This window comes from Pholcus phalangioides, unplaced genomic scaffold (assembly GCF_987345545.1).
Source record: "Pholcus phalangioides strain wild (caught in Gottingen) unplaced genomic scaffold, Ppha-v1.0 ptg000009l_1, whole genome shotgun sequence".
Taxonomy (NCBI): Eukaryota; Metazoa; Arthropoda; class Arachnida; order Araneae; family Pholcidae; genus Pholcus; species Pholcus phalangioides.
In genome coordinates, this window is record NW_028301602.1 from 6990456 (window position 1) to 6995963 (window position 5508).

Here is a 5508-nt window from a genome sequence, read left to right on the forward strand (position 1 = left end):
AAAAACCTAGAACCATTTTCTGATATTATGTACAGACTATTCTCTCTCTCAATATGTCTCCATTTTTACTAAAATATAGAAGAGACATGCATGAAATAAGATATGGTTATCAAAACTAAATAAATATCTATTTGTTTCCGAGATGGAAAGTTCGATAGAAATTCCTTTTAACGATATTATAGATCCATATTTTCTAAATTGATTGCGTTGACGTCGATGGTATTCTAAAATCTGTCCGGAAACTACGATATTCGATCTTGTCCACAAAAAAGCAAAATAACACGCGATTTCGTGCATTTGAAGTCTCCGATGAACATGAGAAATCACCAGTGACTCGAGACTTTAATTAGTCTGAGTGCCGTCCGTAAGAAATTCAAAGGTATGAAAGAGAAGAAGAAAAAAAAACGGGACGAAGCGTAAGCACTCAAAGAATTCCAGTTAATTAAACTTTGCGATCGCAAGCTTAGTTGAAAGAAGTTTCTCCTTGACAATACGAGTGAAGAATAAAATATATATTATTATTAAAAAATAAAATTTTTCTATATTCGAAACCGCATGAATATGAAAAGATTCCCGGGGCTAATGTTTGTTAGAAATAAAAGATAAATTCATATTTCACACGTGAATATATATGCGTACATGTACGCTAATTATTTCACACAAGATTAAAACTTCGCTGTTCATGAAAAAAAGAGGTCTATTAATAATTTTTACTTATCTCAATATATACCTTCAGGATAGGGACTATTTATCGCATATGCGCATAATGATTATCATACTTTCATAAAGATCAAAAGAGCTCGAATCGTTACCCGCGGCTGTAAAGAAACTGGAATTTCAATACTTTTTTCGCAGCCTTCAAAAAACTGTATTTGTATTGGATGTGGTTTGTAAGACACGTTCAGACTTTTGGAAAAGTTATGAAACAGATTATTTTGATATGCATGGTGAAAAAAATATATTTTTTTGAATATCCGTGCAACTGTTTTCCGAGATTTATTGAATTTATTATATAGGGTATCCTATAAATCCTAATTCGGCATTTATCTCCTCAACTGTTCGTCGTAGAGGCATGGTTCTAATTTAAAAAAAAAAAAAAAATGCTTAAAATGTGTTCAAAATCACCCTGCATCAATCCAGTGTCGAGACTGAAAATACAGCGTGTCACAAAAGAGAAAACAAATCCGAGATTTTTATTAAAATGTATTTAATTGATTAATTAATTAAAATTGATTGTTTTAATTTTTTTAATTAAAAAGTTGCTGCCCCTTCTTTTCGGAGGCCAACAAAAAGATTCAAAGTCCAAAAATCTGAGAAAAGTTGCAAAAGAACAGTAGCAATGAAGGAGGGGAGCGTTGTCCATTAGTATTTTCCGTTTTTTTCCCCAACTTTTCCCAAATTTTTGAATTCGAATATTATATATTGGATCTCTATTCGTCGGCCTCATGAGAAACAAGGAACCAACATTTTAATGGGAAATTGTATTTTTCTATTTCATAACGCACTGTATTTCAATCTTGAAACTGGTATTACTTTATTTCTGGATACATTTTGAATTTTTTTTTAGTTTAGAACCTCTGCGACTAACGGTTGCTGAGAGAAAGTCCGAATTAAGACTTACAGGGCACCCTGCACAGTAGTGACTAACGGGCAATTAAAAAGAAATACTACGATAAACATGTTGGGGTAAATCGAGAAGCTATCCATACTTAGAATAAGACAACCATAATATTCTTTATGGGCATTCTATAATATTTTATCATGTGTATATATTGTTCATAATTTTTATTAATTGAATTTTTAATTGGGTTGCTGTATTTTTGAGATATAATGACATCCATATTTGTTATGGGCATCTTTTTCTCAGCCACCTCGTTGGGCATTTTGCTTGTTAAGGCGTTGTATTTGTATTTGTGTATGTAATACTCTTTTTCCTTCGTTTAATGCTGATCAGTCGCAACTTTTCTTCAATTTTTCATTTCAAATATCTTGTTTTATTTTGTTACACGCTGTATTTTTACTCTCAGAACAGGTACGGGGATGTTTCTAAACACAATTTCCAGCATTATTAACATTGAAGCCAAATCTCTATGACGAACGATTGATGAGATAAAGGCTGCATTAGAACATATACCCTTTTTAGCTATCTGGATATTGATTTATGAACGAGGATCGTAATGGTTACATGAAACAATAAAAAAAAATTATATTTTACTAAAAAACAATTTTCCTTCCACTTGTCTAGTGAAAAATATTTAAAGAATGATTCTCCAAAACTAAAATTTGAAATTGCGATTTAGTTTCACATAAACAATTTCAATTCAGTTTCACATCAAAATAATTCTACTTCATTTAGTAGTAAATAGTTTGACTATGAGAAGGAAACTGAATTAAAAATATTAGAAAAAATCAAGTTATTATGCGGTTGACCGTATAATTTGTATTTTGCCATAATTAAGTACTGTTCACCTTTTTATAAAATTTTATCGTTTTTTCCTTTTAATTTTTCACAAAACTTACTTAAACTTTTATACTTTACTGAAATCTAGGACTATTCGAGGGCATTCCCAAAATGTATATCTAATATCAATTTCTGGCTATAACACTCAGCCTTACTCGGGTTTTCCTCCATACACTGACACATTGAAGAAATGGCAAACCATTGTAAAGGCATGAATGTGACTGAACGCATTGTTATTCAACCGCGATAACCAAACTAAACATTCTAAAAGTTATTATTGGGGGGGTCAACAAAGCATTGTTGCCCAAAAGTTTGCTTGCCCATTTCGGGCATTTGCCTGGCCCTGACGAACTTTTATAGTGATCTATCGTTCATGTCATGTCATGTCATGTTCTATTTAATACATGTATATGCGAAGCATTGTTCGGACAACAATGCTTGCGGCCTCTAGGACCTCATATGTCATCCAAATTATTTTGTGATCACCCTGTACATAGATTACTGTAAATATAATTATTAGAACTTCTCCAGGACAAACAAATGCAATTTCGCGCCTCCCTTCACTGCAATAATTATTCATTTTTAAAACCGTGAAAATTTGTTGACCTTAAAAATTTGCCGCCCGTTCAAGGCTATCGTGCAGGGCTAAAGGTCCCTCTTTCCAGTTCCAGGTATTGACGCGTTTTTCGGGGGATGACTTCCCATCTGAAGCCACTTGCAGTTCCGATTCGTTTCCCACTATTTAATATTTTTTCAATAAGCTTTGCAATAACGGGGACTCTGATTGCTTTTGTCAACGTCCCTTATTTCTCTCACAGATATATGGTCAGCATAATTATTAAAATTTGAAAATCTATCCAAGGATTTTTAGAAGAAGAATACTAATACTACTAATTTGACTCAAACCGTTGTCATGGTCGTCTTTTTTGCGTGTTTTGTTTATATTCTTCTACTGTTTTGGGATTCGAGATGACTCTTATTTTAGGTAGAAGCTTCCATCTATTCCAGTGATATTCCCCAGTTCGTGGACTTTGCTGCTGTGCGTTCTGACAATTAATAACGTGAATTTGAAAAAGAAGGATCTGTGTCTGTAATTGGTTCTGGTTCATGGGCGGAAATTCTGCTTCATCTATGTCGGCTCATATCGTTTATCCTGCTATTGCAAAACATACTGGCACCGTGATATTTCTTCATGGACTCGGTGACACAGGCCATGGTTGGGCATCTACTCTGAAGGCCATCAAACCTGCTCATGTCAAACTCGTGTGTCCGAATGCCCCACTTATGGCAGTAACATTGAATGCAGGTTTTAGGATGCCTTCGTGGTTCGACGTGAGATCACTTGATCCTAATAGTCCAGAGGATGAAGATGGGATTAAAATTGCTTGTAACTCGATTCATGCTATTATTCGAGAGGAAGAAGGGAATGGAATTCCCTCGAACAGGATTGTCTTGGGAGGGTTCTCTCAGGGTGCAGCTCTTGCACTTTACTCTGCTCTGCGGTACCCTGATCCACTCGCTGGAATTCTATGTCTCAGTGGTTGGCTTCCACTTCACCGGCAGTTCCCAGAAGCTGTTGTTGGGAACACAGATACTCCAATGTTGCAGTGCCATGGCCAAGATGATCCTATAATTCCTTTCAAGTGGGGTTTGACAACCGCAGAGATCTTGCGATCTTTCATCACCAAACAAAAATTTCGGATATACAAAAATCTTGGACACAACTCAAACAATGTAGAACTTATCGATATCAAAGATTTCATAGATGGTTGTCTTGGACCTGATTATACTTAATATGCACCAGAGTTAACCCAATTAATGGAACTATATTACTGTAGTCACTCTATGATATTTTGAAGCTTTCACCGCTGTTCTTGTTGTGGTTTATTCAAGTGCACGTACGTTCAAAGCGTATTATATGTAAAGTTTTTTATTATTTTGATTTTAATGTCACAGAATTTTTACAAGTTTGTAGAGAAATGTTGACATTTTTCAAGATCAGTATTTATGCTGAATTCACTGATCTTCTTGGTGGTTGTTCTTTGTCGAATAATGAATAATGCATTTTTTATATGAATTAAAATGCGAGTTTCATAAACTGAAATTATGAGTAAAATTTATTTTCATTCCCGTTTATTGAATAATCTCTATGATGGTTCTCTGCGAAGAAATATATTCAATGTGTCATGCAAGTATTTGATATATTATATGTGGTAATGTTCTAAATATTCCATATATAACATTCTGATACTGCATAATATAATTCTGTATATTAGTAATATACCTAAATATATAGGGACTACTTTTGCACTGGGGTGTTTATGTCCCAAAATCAAAAAAAAAAGAAAAAAGATTGAAACATGAGTGCTGCAAGCTGATTACTTAAGGTTCACATAGTAACTGGCGTAGCGCTAGTCCGCAACTCTAGTTAGGTAAGCACAACTTCCGTGCGTTTTCATAACCCTGTTAAATATGCGTGTTTTGTTGTCAGACTTTCGTTTTGTGCAAGGAATCCAGTACATGTTTTAGTTTAGGAAAGTACCAGATTTTAAAGCCAATATTATCCAGATTAAGAATACGTAAAATGTTTTTACAAGGTCTTTTGGTAAAATGCGTAGATCAAAGAATAGTACTGGTAACTCCAAGAAACGGGTTACTTTGTCCCAATAAAAAAGTGAGACAAAGTAGCGGGAAATGCTTAAGCCAACACCGGGAACTAGTAATGGTAAAACCAACAATAAATCTGTTGAGGAAAATTAGCTATTTTAATCAACTCCACCAAATACTGTAGAAAACAAATATCTAAAGGACACTTTGGAAGAAGGAGATATTGTAGTAGATGCTTGAACTGGTTCGGGACTGGTTATGACTGTGGCAGAAACTAACGGTCTTGTGGATTGCATTGAGCCTACCAAAATGACTTGGAAGTGGCCAACAGAAAAAAAACAAAAACAAAAACATCCTTCTTTCTACACAAATGGTCTAATACTGCACAGGTGATCAAACCGTCAAAATGATTGAAAGCAGAACATTTTCATACATTTTTT

The 5508-nt window shown here is 34.3% G+C and overlaps 1 pseudogene; it reads left to right on the forward strand.

The window, feature by feature from the left end:
• Positions 1-3568: 3568 nt before the first annotated feature.
• On the forward strand, positions 3569-4255 carry LOC149081682 (acyl-protein thioesterase 1 pseudogene; annotated as a pseudogene).
• Positions 4256-5508: the final 1253 nt, after the last annotated feature.